Consider the following 17,652-nt stretch of genomic DNA (forward strand, 5'->3'; position numbering starts at 1 on the left):
GTCCTCTTTCACTGCAGATAAAGGGGCTCAATCTGACTCTCCATTTCTCTCTAGAGATGCAGCCTGACCTGATGAGTTCCTCTGGTAGTTTGTAAGTAAATTGATGGCTCTATTATGTACGTATTGAGAAAGCGGGAAATGGAAGGTGATTCTCTGTTCGTCAGTTGTCCAGCTGCAACAGGAATAAAATGGTAAAATATGTTGGACCTGAAGGGAAATAAGAAGTTAATATGTTATGGAAACTAGGTTTAATTTCTTACTGAATCATGGAACAGTGGCAGGTACCTGGGACTCCAGTATGATTCTGGTGACACCACTTTCAAAGAGGGACCTGGAATCTGAAATTAAGAAAATGCTAGGTATCCTATGCTCTAGTGACACTGAAAATCTCGTACCTTTATTATCCTGTTTAAACTGTGAGGGCACACCCTTGCAATTAATACTTTGAACAAAGCTAGATTCCCCAAGGTGTGTCTCTAACATAATGCTGTTGATTTACATTTCTTTTGTCAAATTTTAAGAACTGTGCTGAGAAGACAAGCTGCAAACTTGCCCAGTGTTTTAACTGCGAAACGGCCTGGAAATAGCACACCCTTTAATTTTTCGTCCTTGTTCCAGGAGATATCAGATCTTTTCTCAGCCCCTCCCTATGCAGGTGTGGTTTGGACCAGGAACTCAGCCAAGAATTGTAATAAGATCTGCATGCTGCAAGTTTGGACGCTTGTGTATTCATGTTCACACACTGCCAAGGCAATTGCGATGCATTCAGAGGTTGAGAGAAAAAAAGTTGCAGCAATTTCAGTGAGATTATGTTTAAACAGACCAGGCTTTAGCATTCCTACCAGATAAAGTGCTGCATTATCTGTATGATACGTAGTGATACAGATCAGCCAAGCCCTAGTTTTAATACGTCTTGTGCTGAGTCAGTTGAAAGTCACTGGGTACTTCCCAGTAAGCTAGATTTAAGATTTTCTCTGGGGTTCACACTTTTGTAGATTATTCATTGAAATTGGATATACTGTAAGAACTCTAACATCTCACTTAAATTCCCCCTAATGTATCTGATTATGCTAATATACAGGCCCACATTAAAGTCAAGTTTGTTTCATATGCACGAGTACATGTATGCACAGATGTAATGAAGAACTTACTTGTAGCAGCATCAGAGGTGTGTGTTTTATGAGCAGCATTCATGAGAACAATATCACGCACAATTTTTACAAGAAAACACAATTGGAGCAAAAAAAAAGCCAAGTCCATTCTAACGTAAAGTGATTGAAGTAGTGATATTGTTGCTAAACTGTAGTGATTAGGATTCCTTACCTCAATTTGGGGCCCCAAACAGTCCTTCAAAGTGAGGCAACTCTTCACCTGCAAATCTGAAGGGGCCGTCTATTGTGTCCATTGCTCCCAATGTGGCCTCCTCAACAATAGTGAGACCCACCATAAATTGGGAAACTGCTTCGTAGAGCACCACTGTGCCATCTGCCAAAAGTGGAACTTCCCGGTGGCCAAACATTTTAATTCTGATTCCCATTTCTGTTCCATCATGTCAGTCCTTGGCTTCCTCTGGTGCCACGATGAAGCCACCCTCAGGTTGAAGGAGGAAAAGCTTATATCGATTTCCCTTCTGGTAGAAAAAAACTCGCTCACCCTCCCCTCTTCTTTTCCCCACACTGGCCTCTTACCTCTTCTCACCTGCCTATCACCTCCCCTTGTGTCCCTCCTTCACTTTCTCCAATGGTCCACTCTCCTCTCTTATCAGATTCCTTCCTCTCCAGCCTTTTATCCTTCCTACCCACCTGGCTTTGGCTTTTAGCTTCTAGCTGTCCTCCTTCCCCTCCCCTCACCTTACCTTTTTATTCTGGTGTCTTCCCCCTTCCTTTCCAGTCCTGAAGAAGGATCTTGGCCTGAAATGCTGACTGTTTATTCATCTCCATAGATGCTGCCTGACCTGCCAGGTTCCTCCAGCATTTTGTGTGTTGCTTTGGATTTCCCGCATCTACAGAATGTCTCGTGTTTGTGATTGGGGTTGTATCAGATGGTTCAAGAACCAAGTGGTTGAGGAATTAGCTGTTCTGATGTGGGACTTCCAAGTTTCTGTACCTATTGTCTGATGGTAACTGTGGGAAGATGGCATGGCCTGGATGCTGGGGATCGTTGATGATGGATGATCTCCTGTAAGTACTTCTGATGGTGAAGAGAGATCTGTCATTTACGTATTGGGCTGAGACCACCATGCTCTTTAGCTTGTTCTTCCTGCAAATTGAATTGCTGTACCAGTCAAGACACATTGAACAGTGCATCTGTAGAAGGCTTTTCAGAGTGTTTGGTGGCATGGAAAGCTACTTCAGCCTTTTAAGAAAGTGGAGATACTTGTAGAGATCTTTGTGCTGGGCCCAGAACGAGTCTACCCAGGAATTTATAACTGCTGACCCTCTCCACCAATGTAGACTGGTATATTTTCACCATTCTTCCCCTTCCGGAAGTCACCAAGCAGTTCTTTAGCTTTATTGAAGGTGATCAAGAGGCTGTTATTGTGGCACCAGACAACCAGGTGTACTAGCTAACACCTGCATGCTGACTCACCACCACCTGGTGATTTATTCAGAAAGCATAGTATCATCAGTGGGCCTGTGTATGGCAGCATAGCAGACATTTTAACAACTAAACGAGCTGGTTTTTTAAGAAAGCAAGGCTTGGGTAATCAATAAACCAGTTCAGAGTTGTGACCTACTCTTAAACCTTTATCTAGTCTCGTTGCTGTGGTAACGGACATACTTGGAATGTGTCAGCTCTCCCAGACACTGTAGAGCACTCAGCTGTAAAACACGACGAGATAAGAATCTCATGAGATAAGTGTTAAAACCAAGGAATCAATTTTCAGAAGCACGCATTGAAAATATACAATATTTATTAAGATGCTCCCTATTTTTAACACAAGTGAATAAAGTACCAAATGGTAAAAATTAAAATGTTTTAAATAGAAAGCAACATTTGAGTTGAATTAACAGCTTCCTCTGATTAGAAAGTTTAATTCTAATTTGCTGGTAGGAATTGTCTTTGTCAGGTTAAGAGGAATTTTTAAATGCTCTATAAGAATTCCAGAGATAAAGTGAGGCAATGGGATTAACTAATTCCTAATGGAGAAATGTCTAGCCGGTGCCATATTTTGACTAACGCTGAACAGACGTTGCTGAGTATAACTGGTCTTCTGAAATAAAAGGAAGAAGTATGGTCTAAAATTCATATTGAGGTCATATAAGGTTCCACCATCAAGTATCTGTCCAGTTTCCATTTAATGTGTGACTTCAGCTCCCATGACCTTTACAGAAGAAGCGACAATTGTCTGTTGATAGATAATTCATCCCAAGTGTTGCGTGATCATACGTATATCCCTGGTAGCTCCCCAGTAAACCTCTTCTCTAAGCCCTTCAAGTCTTTACTGAAATGCAGCACTTTCAAAGTAAATTTATTATCGAAGTGTATACAACCCTGAGATTCATTTTCCTGTGGACAATCACAGTAAATACAAGAAATGCAATGGAATCAATAAAAGACCACACCCAACAGGACAGACAATAACCAACAAGCGAACTATGCAATTACAAAAATAAAGAGAGGAAAAAAGAAATAATAATAAATAGTAAATAAGCAATAAATATCAAGAACATCAGATGAAGAGTCATTTAAGGAGAGTCCATAGGTTGTGGGAACAATTCAGTGATGGGGCAAGTTAAGCTGAATGAAGTTATACACTTGGTGCAAGGGTAATAACTGGTCCTGAACATGGTGTTGTGGGTCCTGAGGCTCCTGTACTTTCTTCCTGATGGCATCAGCGCGAAGAAAGCATGGCCTCAGTGGCTGGTGTGCTTGATGACGGATGCTGTTTTCCTGTAACAGCAGTCCATAGAGATAGGATATGCTCAATGGAAGAGAGGGATTTATCTGCGATAGGCTACTTTTTATTAGCTTTTCCAATCAAGGGCTTTGGTGTTTCCATACTGGGCTGTGAAGCAATCAGTCAATATACTTTCCACCACACAGTTTGTCAATGTTTTAGATGACATGCTGAATCTTCACAAACTTCTAAGGAAGTAGAGGCATTGCTGTGCTTTCTTTGTAGTGGCATTTACTTGCCAGACCCAGGACAAATCCTCTGAAGTGATAACACTGGGGAATTCAAAGTTGCTGCCCTCTCCATCTCTGATTCCCCAGTGAAGACTGGCTCATGGACCTCTGGTTTCCTCCTCCTGAAGTCAATAATCAGCTCTTTGGTCTTTTTAGCCAGATTTTCATTCTTGCCTTGCCCCTCATCACTTTCCACTGTATCACAGGTCTCCAACTTTGATATCCTCTCCTTCATCCAACATCCCCAACCCTCTTTCACTGCACAGGCAATCTTGAAATGTCTACAAATTAATGGACACAGGAATATTTAAAACAGTAAGTACTTTTAGCTTACAGAGAAATCTTGCATAATGATTGGTGTACTGAAGAAGCATTGGCTGTGTCGTGTTTAAATGATGACATTGAAAATAAGAGTCCAGAAGTTTGAAATGGAGAATAAAGACAGGAAATGACAAGGAGAAAGAGGCAGCATTGTTTCGGGTTGAAGACACTTCAACAGCGATAGAAAAATATGGTTTAAAGCAAGTACAGAAGCAGTGAAAGAGGGGTGGGGAGGTAGGAACAAGGAGAGGAAATCTTTCAGGAAGATCTGTGATACTGCTGAAGGTGATCATGGACAAGGTAAATGGGAGAGTGATTGGATGGAGAAACAAAATATTTAATAGTCATGGAGGGAAGGCCTGCAGAGGACAATGGAGCCCCGCCTCAAACACTATCACTCATTTGCATCACTACACCATAACTGGAGGCCATTCGGCCTGTCAAGTGCACACCAGCACCTTGCAGAGCCATCCCTCCAGTTCATCTAGTACTGTGGCACAGCTTGTGGACCGGCTGCTTTGTCGCACAAGCAAACCGGTTCAATCCACCTCCACGAGTCTGTGTGGACTTTGTGCATTCTGCATATTCTCCCTGTGACCCCATGAGCTTTCCCTGGTTTCTTCCCACATCCCAAAGGCAGATGGGGGTGGCATGAGAATCGGCTGCTGCAGATTGCCCTGGAGATCGAGTGATGGGGGATCGATGGGAATGTAAAGAGAATGCAGGGAAAATTAGTGAGAGAACTGCTTGTGAGCTGGCATAGACTCAATGGGCTGAATGACCTCCAAAAGAAATTTGGAATATGAAATTTCCTTTCCTCTTATTCCTCTGTCATTTAATAATATCTTTTTTTCTCACAGGTCCATCAAATTTCCCTACTGATTCTTTAGCCACTTCCTGACATTAAGGGGTAAGTTACTGTGATGTATTCATGTATATTTTGACCCCATGGGTTGCTGTCAAGCTTCTCATTGTGTTACATACTGAATGTAATGTGAGAGGGCATTCTGGGAGATGGGCTTCACAGGCTGAGCTGGCATTTAATTGCCCATTCCCATTGAGAAAATGGTGGTGAGCTGCCTTCTGTCAGCAGGTGCGAACAAGGCCCAAGTGCGGAGTGAGAGACACTGAAGCTGGTTGCTGGTTCACAGACTTTAATGCGAATAGTGTTAAAGGGAAAAGAAAACAATAAACACTAGGCCAAACAGATGTTAACTAAAACCCTCAAATGGAAGACAAAGCCAACATTACGGCTGAAAAGAGCAACTAATAATAAAACAAATACTGCTAGTCTCCAGAGTCAGGTGACTCGACTGTCCAATTTCTCAGGCAAGGCGGAATGCAATCAGGCAGTGAAGTGTTGCTGTGTCCGAGTCTCGACAAGCACTATAACGGAATGAATGGAGTTAAATGGTATCACAATGAAATAATAATTAGCTGATATGTGCATATTCACAAGTGCAATTTCCGAATCTGCTGCGCTGATGAATCCGTGACTGTGGCACCTTCTTCAATTGTTGCAGTCTTCGAGATGTGAGCATACCGACATGCCATTAGAGACGGAGTTCCAGGATTTTGACCCAGTGATGAAAAAGGAATAGTGATACATTTCCAAGCTAGGATGGTGTATGTCTTGGATGGCAACTTCCAGGTGGTGGTGTTCCCATTCTTTAGTTGCTTTTGTTCTTTTAGTATGTTGAGGTTGTGGGCTTGGAAAGTTCTTTCTAAAGAGTATTGTTGTCTTCATAATTAGAATTACAGTTATTATTACGGTCTTAGGACAGTCCAAAGGCACTAAAATTACTATAAATTACCAAATAGTGCAAAGAAAAATTGCTGTACTGCATCCTGTAGTTGGTACAATCTGCTGCTACTGTGCATTGGTAGTGGTGTGAGTGAATGGTTATGGATAGGGTGCCTATCAATAGGCTGCTTTGCCTTACACAGAATGACCTTCTTCCTGTTGTGGTTGGAGCTACGCTCATCCACTCTTTGTGTGGATAATTTCATCCCCACTCCCAAAAAATCCATCCTACTGCTCATCTTAAACCGGCACTACACACACAAAATGCCGGAGAAACTCAGCAGGTCAGGCAGCATCTATGGAAAGGAATAAACAATCAACATTTCGGGCCAAGATTCTTCATCAGGACTGGAAAAAGAAGTTGAAGTAAGAGTAAGAAGGTGGGGGAGGGGAGGACAAAGTACAAGGTGGTAGGTGATAGGTGAAGCCGGGAGAGGGGGAGGGGTGAAATAAAGAGCTGCAAAGGTAATTGGTGAAAGAGATTAAGGGCCAGAGGAGGGAGAATATGATAAGAAAGGATAGAAGACCATGGAAGGAAGGGAAGGGGGAGGAGCACCAGAGGTGTTGATGGACAGCCTAATTAAAACCAAAATTATTCACAAGTAGCCAGACATGACAAGTGCCCTATGAATGGGCAATCTGCTGCAAAGGTGTGTGTTATTCAGAGCTGCACGGCTTTCCAGTAACACACATTTGTGGCCAATTAACCTACCAGCGTATCACTAGGGTGTAGTTATGAATCTATACAGTCATGGGAAAAACATGTAAACTCTACAAAGACAACATCACCAAGGTTATGATCAAACTCAGATCACCAGTGTGGGGGCAGCAGTGCTAACCATATCATGGCCCCAATATGACAAAAGAACCATTTATAAGAACACAGAATATGGGAGAGAGGGGAGATTCCTGTAGACCTTCAAGCCTGCCTCACCACTTGATAAGATCACAACTGATATGATCATGGCCTCAGCTTTAATTTTCTATCTGTTCTCCATTGCCGTTGAAACATGATTCATAGTTATACACATGGAAGAGGCCCTTTGGCCCAATGTCCATTCTAACCAAGAACTAGTCCCATTTGTTCTATAAACTAAATATCTGCCTATCTCAGCTTAGCATGGACTCAAAGATTCACCTTCCACATAATTCTAAACATTCAGTACAGTAATCCTGAGGGGTAAAAAGCCTCTTTTGTAAAGATGGATTCAGAGTGCTGAAGACTTCTTCAATCCATTTTCATAATGCACTGATTCCATTTGGTACACCATTTTAGGCTCAAAACAAATCTCAAGTCACACAACACCTTATCCTTTATGAGTTTCCAAAGTTGGTAATAAAGCTGACAATTTCAGATGAAGATCATCTATTCCATTTTTCCCAGGGAGCAGATCTTTATACTAACTCCACAGCTGCTGGTTACATCTATTGTCAGCTCTGCTTAAGTGCCATTTAGACAGACACAAGGCAGAGGAGGAGATATACTGAAAATACATGTGCAAATGGGATCGGTTCGATTGGCATCGTAATCAGCACAGACATGGTGGGACGAAAAGCCTGTCCTACACCTTTACTTCCACAAGAGGTGAACATGTCCCTGTTGACCATCAGCTGTTTTTAATAGATGCACCGCGGAGAGTATCATATCCAGACTCATTAAGGCTCGGTACGGCAACCGTTCTCCCCAAGACCTCAAAACCTGCAGAGAGTTGTGAACACAGTTCAGCACATTGCAACGACCAGCCACCTCTTCATGTAGACTTTGTTTACACTTCTTGCAGCCTTGGTAAAGTAACCAACCTAATCAAAGACGCCACCCACCCCAGACGTTCTCTCTTCTCTCCTCTCTTGTCAGGCAGGATATACAAAAGCATGTACGTATGTACCACCAGGCTCAAGGACAGGTGTTGCAAGATTATCGAAAGAACCTCTTGTACACTTGACAATCTACCTTGTAATGGCTGTTCACCGTATCACCTGCCTGCACTGTATTCTCTCTGTACCTGTAGCATGATATTTTGCACTCTGCTGTTGCTTTTCTCTTGTACTAACTTGAGGTACTGATGCGATGAAATTATCTGGACTTGTGACGTGCCAAACAAGGGTTTTTCCTGTGACAATAATAAACAACTTGCCATTTTAGTTTTTACTGTTCTATGTTTATTGCCCCTTCTTTTTACCTTGCACCACAAGCATGGGACTTCATCACACCTCTCAACCCTGCACCCCAATGAAACACACCATCTTCTTTTATTCTCTGCACCTCCCCTGGACTTACATTTTCTACTTGCTTTAAAAACATTCAACTTCTAACTTCTTCCAGTTCTTGCAAAGGTCACTGACCTGAAACAGGTTGCTGAGTATTTCCAGCATCTCTGGTCGTTATTTGAATGGTCACACAGGGTTCATACAATTGTAAACATAGATAATCCTGATTTCTCTGCTCCAAGGTCAGGGAAGCAGGGTCAATCTTATCTTGTTATCATTTCTCTGATGAGCATGCCTCCTCAGCAAAAGGACGCTGGAACAACTCAATGGGTCAGGCAGCACTTGTGGAGGCAGAAGAGGTGATTGAGACCCTGCAGCAGGGCATGTATCCTAAATGCTGAGGGGAGGGATTGGGCTTTAATTCAATTGGGAAGAAGCAAATGCAGGCTCCTGGTCACCAACACGTGCAGCTCAGACTGTTCTGTTCCACTGGGGACTGCTCCATCACTGGGGAAGCACTTGTCAACGATGTTGGCCAAAAGTTTGGTTGTATCTCCAGTTCTTCCCCCGGTGACTGAATCTGGGGCAGGATATGTGGTCCTGTGCCAACGTGTCTAACATTTAACTAAAATGCTCATGAAGTTTATTTCTCATATTTCCTGTGTGCATAGGTTATTCAGCCATCAAACCTATGCAAATCTTGGAGCAATCACGTCAACCCTACTCCGACATTGCTTGTTGTTCCTGATTGCAGCATCTGGAGTTTCCTGCGTCCATATTCCTACATTTCCCTGTAACCAATTCTCATTAACTCTCAACAACACCCAGGGTCTCGGCCTGAAACATCGACATCGCTTTTCCCTATAGATGCTGCCTGGGAGTATCTGTTCCACCAGCATTTTGTGTGTGTTGTTGTTTGAATTTCCAGCATCTGCAGATTTCCTTGTGTTTGCCCATTAACTCTCCCCTGTTTCTCCTATCACCCACCTTGAACAGGGATAACTCACAGTGGCCAACCAGCATGCTTTGGGGACATGGCAACACAAATACAGCACCCAGGGAAATTCCACACGTGCACAGGCGGCACCCGAAGGTGGGAATGAGCCCTGTTCACTGGTGCTGTCAAGCAGCAGTACTACCTGCTGTGCCACTATCTGGGTATGGCATGCCCTAGGTATGGTATGAAATTATGTTCACAGTGAAATAGTTATCAGCTGCTTTTTGCTAGAAACGTTTTGTTATGTTTTACTCCTGTCATTCGGTGATTTAAGATTCAATCCCAAACATCTCTGGAGATTTTTGTACAGTTTGCAGTGGTGACCTGAGAGTAGCCACTAGGTTGATACGAATAGGGGTATACTAGGTTGGTAACCAATGCATCATTACAACAGTAGCATTTGGTATGCTTGACTTCATAGTCATCAAGTTGGGATGTTATCTCACAACTGGTTATGCTACACATGGAACAGTCCTGGTCAGCAAACTACAGGGAGGATATGGTAGCAGTACAAAGAATATAGAAAATCCCTCTGGGATTCCCTTGTCCCTCCTCACTAATCTCCCTCCAGGCAGTGGCCTAAGTCCAACACCTGCTCATCCACCTCCTCCCCCACTTCCTCCCTCACCTCCATTCAGAGCCTCAAACAGTCCTTCCAGGTGAGGCAACACTTCACCTGTGAATCTGCTGGGGTCATCTATTGTGTCCGGTGCTCCCAATGTGGCCTGCTCTACACTGATGAGAGCCGTTGTAAATTGGGGGACCGCTTCATCGAGCACCTCCGCACCAGCCGCCGCAAACAGGACTTCTCAGTGGACAATCATTTTAATTCTGATTCCCATTCCTGTTCTGGCATGTTGATCCATTGCTGCCTCTTGTGATAAGATAAGGCCACCCACAGAATGGAGGAGCAACACCTTATGTCTGGGTACCCTCCAACCTGATGGCATGAATATCAATTTCTTCTTCAAGTAAAACATAACCCACCCACCCTTTCCTCTTCACTACTCTGACCTTTTACTTCTTCTCATCTGCCTATTACTTTCCCCTGGATCCCTTCCTCCTCGCCCTTCTGCTATGGTCCACTCCTCTCCTATCAGATTGTCTTTATTCTGGCATCTCCCTTCCTTCTCAGTCCTGATGAATGGTCTTGGCCCAAAACACCAACAGTTTATTCTTTTCCATAGATGCTGCCTGACCTGCTGAGTTCCTCTAGCATTTTGTGTGTGTTGCATTTCCAGGATGTTGACTGGAATGGATTGTTGTAGTTTTAAGGAGAGATTGGATTGGCTCAGGTTATTTTTCTGTAATATAAAAAGCTGAGGAATGATTTTATAGGGGTACTGATAAGATGGATAGAACTTTTACTTACCTTGGGTAAGGGAGTCGAGAATGAGAGGGTACAGGTTTAAGGAGAAGGGGGAGAAATTTACCCAGAAGTGGTGGTTATTTAGAATAACCTGTCGGAAAAGGTGGTAAAGGCAAATACAATTATGTATACAAGATGAGAAAGAGTAAACAGCCGACATTTCAGGCCGAGTTTCTTCATCGGCACTGCAGTCCTGATGAAGGGTCTCAGCCCAAAATGTTGACTGTTTACTCTTTTCCATAGATGCTGCCTGGCCTGCTGAGTTCCTCCAGCATTTTGTGTGTGCTGCTTGGATTTCCAGCATCTGCAGAATGTCTTGTGTTTATGTTTAAAAGACACCTACTTAGACAGAAAGGTAGAGAGGAATAAGAGCCTAATACAGATAAATGCCGATAGGCATCATGGTTGCCATGGACAACATGGGCAATAAGGGTCCATTTTGTACTATGATTCTATGAATCTATATTTGTAATGAATTAGCTGTTCATTAGTCACTACATTTGGTCTCAGCATAGTTGAACTAGGCAAGTTGAAGAAGGCAAGGGAAATTATTGGACAAGTTTTCCACCCCTGTTGATCTTCAGGCAAGTCCTAAACAAACTGGACATTTTGTGAGAACAGATTAGGATCAGCTGCAAAGTTGAGTAGTAGTGTCATTGTCTGACTGGACCTATAAAGTTACAGAGAAAATCCAGAAGTTACAGTGACCCAGATGTGGAAAGGCTGGGATCAGTTGTGTCTGTTTTACTGATAGGATTGTTTAACTAAATTATATATCAAGCAACAACGAGAAGATAATTTGCTGTAATTTATCGTTAGGTGAACTTACAAACATTCACCCCGCCCTCAAATTCACCTGGTCTATTTCCAACACCTCCCTCCCCTTTCTAGATCTTTCTGTTTCTATCTCTGGAGACAGCCTATCCACCGATGTCTACTACAAACCTACTAACTCCCATAGCTACCTAGACTATTCCTTCTCCCACCCTGTCTCCTGCAAAAATGCTATCCCTTTTTCTCAATTCCTTCGCCTGCGCAACATCTGCTCTCATGATGAGGCCTTTCATTATAGGACAAAGGAGATGTCTTCCTTTTTTAAAGAAAGGGGCTTCCCTTCATCCACTATCAACTCTGCCCTCCATCGCATCTCCCATATTTCATGCACCTCTGCTCTCACCCCATCCCCCCGCCAGCCCACCAGGGATAGAGTCCCCCTGGTCCTCACCTATCACCCTACCAGCCTACAGATCCAACGAAAATCCTCCATAACTTCCGCCACCTCCTACGTGATCCCACCGCCAACCACATCTTCCCCTCCCCCCCTCTCGGCTTTCCGCAGGGATCGCTCCCTGTCCATTCATCCCCCCATTGCTCCCCACAGACCTCCCTCCGGGCACTCATCCCTGCAAACGGAAGAAGTGCTACACCTGCCCCCACACTTCTTCCTTCACCACCATCCCAGGCCCCCGACAGTCCTTTCAGGTGAGGCACCACTTCACCTGCGAGTCAACTGGGGTGATATACTGTATCCGGTGCTCCCGATGTGGCCATTTATACATTGGGGAGACCCACCGCAGACTGGGAGACCGTTTCACCGTACACCGGCGCTCAGTCCTCCAGCAGTGGCAGGATCTCCCTGTGGCCACACACTTCAATTCCACAGACCACTCCCACTCTGATATGTCTGTCCATGGCCTCCTCTACCGCCAAGATGAGGCCACACGCAGGTTGATGGAGCAATACCTTATCTCCCGCCTAGGTAGCCTCCTTCCTGCTGGCATGAACAGCCAACTCGCAGACGTCAGTTGATACCCCTGCCCCCCACCTTTACCCCCATCCCTATCTATTATTTTAGTCTGGTTCTTTTTCTCTCTCTTTTCCCCCCTCACTATAATCTCCCCCCAGCCCTACCTTTCTTTCTCTTTTATTTCCCATAATTCTCCACCTTCCCCCTAGCCTATTTCCCTCAAGCCTATCACTTCCCAGCTCTCTACTTCATCCCTCCCCCCACTTCTTAAACCCCCTCGACCATTCCATGTTACTTCACTCCTGATGAAGGGTTTCGGCCCGAAACGTCGTTATTACCTCCTCCCATAGATGCTGTCTGGCCTGCTGAGTTCTGCCAGCATTTTGTGTTTTTTATTTATTTCCAGCATCTGCAGATTCATTCGTGTTGCCTTACAAATTTGATTTAGTTTTGATCAAACAATTATTGTCTGGGCAATTAAGTTGATATATGTGTGTAACCAAGACAACATATGTGGGGTTGGGCAGCAGTAGTCAGAGTGCAAGTTATCCACCTGAAGAAGGATAAAACACCTGTATGAAATGGAAAACAAGTGAGTCACTGTGAGAAAGTTACACTATATGATGTAGCCACAATCAGCCTGAGGGAACAATAAGTACTGTCTTTGGAAGTGAATAGAATAAAAACAGACATCACTTTTAATGATACCTCAATTGATGTTAATGCCAGCTGAGTGGTATTTTCTGATCAACTCCAGTACATTTTTTTTCTGTGTTTGTGTGTTGCTGAGAGGGAAGAGGGTGATGTGACAGATATTTCCCCGTCCAAACAAACATGATGTGAATTTTATTTATTTTTACTCATTTCAATCTATATGAAACCAAAAGCAATAAATGAAGAAGGGAGATTGGTGGTTTTATACACTGTCTGGTTATTATTTTAATTAGGGTTAGGGTGTTGGCAAATTCTGCTGACTGTTTTCCCTAGAGTTTTATAATGGATGCTTAGTCTCAAGGGACTTGATCATATCCTTTACTTCACAGTTTGCAATATTAATGTCTCTTTTAATAATAGAAACATAGAAAGCCTACAGCACAATACAAGCCTTTTGGCCCACAAAGCTGTGTTGAACATGCCCTTACCTTAGAAATTACATAGCGTTACCCATGGCCCTCTATTTTTCTGAGCTCCACGTACATATCCAGGAGTCTCTTAACAGACCCTATCATATCCGCCTCCACCACTGTCGCCGGCAGCCCATTCCATGCATGCAAGTCAAGTCAAGTCAGTTTTTATTGTCATTTCAACCATAACTGGTGGTACAGTACACAGTAAAAACAAGACCATGTTTTTCAGGACCATGGTGCTACATGAAACAGTACAAAAACTACACTGAACTATGTAAAAACAACACAGAAAAAAACTACACTAGACTACAGACCTACCCAGGATTGCAGAAAGTGCTCAAAACAGTGCAGGCAATACAATAAAAAAAACAATAGGCACAGTTGAGAGCAGTAAGTTGGTGTCAGTCCAGGCTCTGGGTATTGAGAAGTCTGATGGCTTGGGGGAAGAAACTGTTACATAGTCTGGTCCTGAGAGCCCAAATGCTTTGGAGCCTTTTCCCAGATGGCAGGAGGGAGAAGTGAGAAGAGTTTCTCACCATTCTGCTTTTAAAAAAAACCTACCCCTGACATCTCCTCTGTACCTACTTCCAAGCACCTTAAACCTGTGTCCTCTCCTGCTAGCTATTTTAGCCCTGGGGAAAAAGCCTCTGACTATTCACACGATCAATGCCTCTCATCATCTTAAACACCTCTATCAGGTCACCTCTCATCCTCCGTCGCTCCAAGGAGAAATGGCTGAGTTCACTCAACCTATTCTCATTAGGCATGCTCCCCAATCCAGGCAACATTCTTGTAAATCTCCTCTGCATCCTTTCTATGGTTTCCACATCCTTCCTGTAGTGAGGCGACCAGAACTGAGCACAGTACTCCAAGTGGACTCTGAACAGGGTCTTATATAGCTGCAACATTACCTCTTGGCTCCTAAACTCATTCCCATCATTGATGAAGGCCAATGAACTGTAAACCACCTTAACCACAGAGTCGACCTGTGCAGCTGCTTTCAGCATCCTATGGACTCGGACCCCAAGATCCCTCTGATCCTTCACACCGCCAAGAGTCTTACCATTAGTACTATATTCTGTCATCATATTTGACCTACCATACAGATGGGTTCACGATAACATTAAGGGATCTTGTTTCTTGCCATAACAAAATATGTTATGGCAGAGAATTGGAAAAATTCTCAAGTATCTCCTTGCATGGTTTACTTCCCAAAGGTTTATTCCTATAGGTTTTATTTTGCAGCAGGCCATTTTGTACCATATGGCAGCAGAGTAGCATAATGCCATTACAGCACCAGCGATCGGTGTTCAATTCCCGCTGCTGTCTGTGAGGAGGTTGACCACTTTTAATTCCACTTCCCATTCCTATTCTGATATGTCTATTCATGGCCTCCTCCACTTAGGTTGGAGGAATAACACCTGTTTGGATAGCCTCCAACCTGATGGCACTTAGGTTGGAGGAATAACACCTGTTTGGATAGCCTCCAACCTGATGGCACTTAGGTTGGAGGAATAACACCTGTTTGGATAGCCTCCAACCTGATGGCACTTAGGTTGGAGGAATAACACCTGTTTGGATAGCCTCCAACCTGATGGCATGAACATCGATTTCTTGAATTTCTGGTAATGCCTTCACCACCCCCCCCCTCCCACTTCACCATTTCCATTCCCCATCTTCTGCTCCCCGCCCCCTCCCCACTTTTCTTTATTCCATGGCCTTCTGTCTCTTTCACCAGTCAACTTCCCAGCTCTTTACTTCATCCCTTCAAGTTTTGCCTATCACCTTTTGTTTCTCTCTGCCCTCCTCCCCCCACTTTTTAAATCTGCTCAGATTTTTTTCTCTAGTCCTTAGAACATAGAACAATACAGCACATTACAGGCCCTTCGGCCCACAGTGTTGTGCCGACTCTTAAACTCTGCCTCCCATATTACCCCCCCACCTTAAAATCCTCCATATACCTGTCTAGTAGTCTCTTAAATCTCACTAGTGTATCTGCCTCCAACACTGACTCAGGCAGTGCATTCCACGCACCAACCACTCTCTGAGTAAAAAACCTTCCTCTAATATCCCCCTTGAACTTTCCACTCCTTACCTTAAAGCCATGTCCTCTTGTATTGAGCAGTGGTGCCCTGGGGAAGAGATGCTGACTGTCCACTCTAGATAGAGTAGTCCTTCTAAAGGGTTTCGGCCTGAAACGTCAACTGTACTCTTTTCCATAGATGCTGCCTGGCCAGCTGAGTTCCTCCAGCACTTTGTGTCTGTTGCTTGGACTTCCAGCATTTGAAGGTTTTCTCTTGTTTGTGTTTGGTCGTCCAACGTGCCTGCCATTCATTCTCAAGATTACACATTCCATCATTATCCAGTAAGTTCTCAGATCTGAAGATCCCAAAATGTAGTGTTCCTTCCATAAAGCTCTCTGCCTTAGCACCCCACTTCCCTCCTTTAAGATGCTCCATTAAACCATGCTCTATTATTGACTATTTATGGTAGGTTTCTACCCTGAGATATTTTTCTTTGAGAGCACCCAACTGAAACACAATGAGATATTTTAAAGCCATGTCATTAATGAAAATTGTGCATCATGGTAGCAGTTATACATCATGGAAAGGGGCCTTTTGGGACAACTCTTGATACTAACAATGATAACTTTCTCAGTTAGTCCCATTTGCCTGCATTGGCCCATACCTCTCTAGGCCTTTCTTATCCATCTAACTCCCAAATATCTTTTCATCAATGTAATTGCATCTATGTCTACCATTTCTCTATAGCCCACCATCACCATACCAAATAGGGATATGGTGTTCATAATTTGGCATGACAAATTTTGATTTTAATGATCTATTTCAACATGATGATAATGAATAGGTTACAGGGAATTAAGTATAACAAAGGGTTTGATGTGATTACTGGATAGCCAGCATTGGCTGCATAGGCTAAATGGCTTTCTATGTCATAAGGAAAATGTAGAGAAGAGACCCTGGTTTATCTCACATTCCTTGCCTGTTTAGACAACTTATCCTCTCTCAGTGATTACTTTTGTAAATAGTGCAAGAGGAAACAAAGTCAGCAATATAAATCCTGTAAGTATATGAGTACCTAAGTTCTGGTGTTTATCCAGTCGTGAACAACAATACATCCCATGCAACATGTTGCTCAAATGTTAGGACACCCAAGGGCAAAGTCAGAATCAGAATTAGGTTTAATATCATTGGCATATATTGTAAAATTTGTTGTTTTGCAGCAGAGGTACATTGCAATACATAGTAATAAAGTCTATAGATTACAATAAGTATAATTATTTTAAAAATTAAATTAAATAAATAGTGCAGAAAGAGAGGGAAAATAATAAGATAGTGTTCATGGGTTCATTTTCCATTCAGAAATCTGATGGCAGAGGGAAAGAAGCTTTTCCTGATACGCTGGGTGTGTGTGTACCTCCTCCTTGATGGTGGCAATGAGAAGGGGTGAAGTCTTGGATGATGGGGGTTCTTAATGGTGCCTTTTTAAGACACCACCTTCCGAAGGTGCCCTGATGCTGTGGAGGCTAGAGTCCTTTTTCCAGTCCTGTGCAGTGGCCCTCATCACCAGACAGTGATGCAACCAGTTAGAAAGAAATTTACAAAAGTCTTTAGTGACATACCAAGTCTCCTCAAAATTGTAATGGAATATAACCGCTGTCATGCCTTCTTTGTAATTGCACAAATATCTTGGGTCCAGGAAAGATCGTCAGAGATGTTGACAACCAGGAACTTTAAATTGCTCATCCTTTCCATTTCTGATCCCTTGATAAGAACTAGTTCCCTTGACTTCCCCTTCCTGAAGTCCACAGTCAGTTCCTTGGTCGTACTGACATTATGTGTCAATGTTTATAAGATCGAGGTTGTTGTTATGATACGACTCAACCAGCGGATTCTATCTTCCTCCTGAATGAGCTCCCACTGCTAA

The 17,652-nt window shown here is 43.3% G+C and overlaps 1 protein-coding gene across 12 annotated transcripts in view; it reads left to right on the forward strand.

Annotated features, from left to right (window-relative positions):
* Nucleotides 1–17,652, forward strand: part of LOC132395489 (uncharacterized) — a 72,341-nt gene continuing 54,689 nt past the window's right edge. For 6 of the 12 annotated variants that reach the window (XR_009512636.1, XR_009512638.1, XR_009512639.1 and 3 more), the window contains exons 1-3: nucleotides 1–91; nucleotides 5,313–5,362; nucleotides 9,461–9,638. The gene's annotated coding sequence lies outside the window, so the exon portion shown is untranslated. Of the gene's footprint in view, nucleotides 192–5,312; nucleotides 5,363–9,460; nucleotides 9,639–17,652 lie in introns of all 12 variants that reach the window. The other 6 variants (XM_059972216.1, XM_059972233.1, XM_059972226.1 and 3 more) reach the window with 3 other exon arrangements.

The sequence above is a fragment of the Hypanus sabinus genome, chromosome 1 (assembly GCF_030144855.1).
Source record: "Hypanus sabinus isolate sHypSab1 chromosome 1, sHypSab1.hap1, whole genome shotgun sequence".
NCBI classification, from domain to species: domain Eukaryota; kingdom Metazoa; phylum Chordata; class Chondrichthyes; order Myliobatiformes; family Dasyatidae; genus Hypanus; species Hypanus sabinus.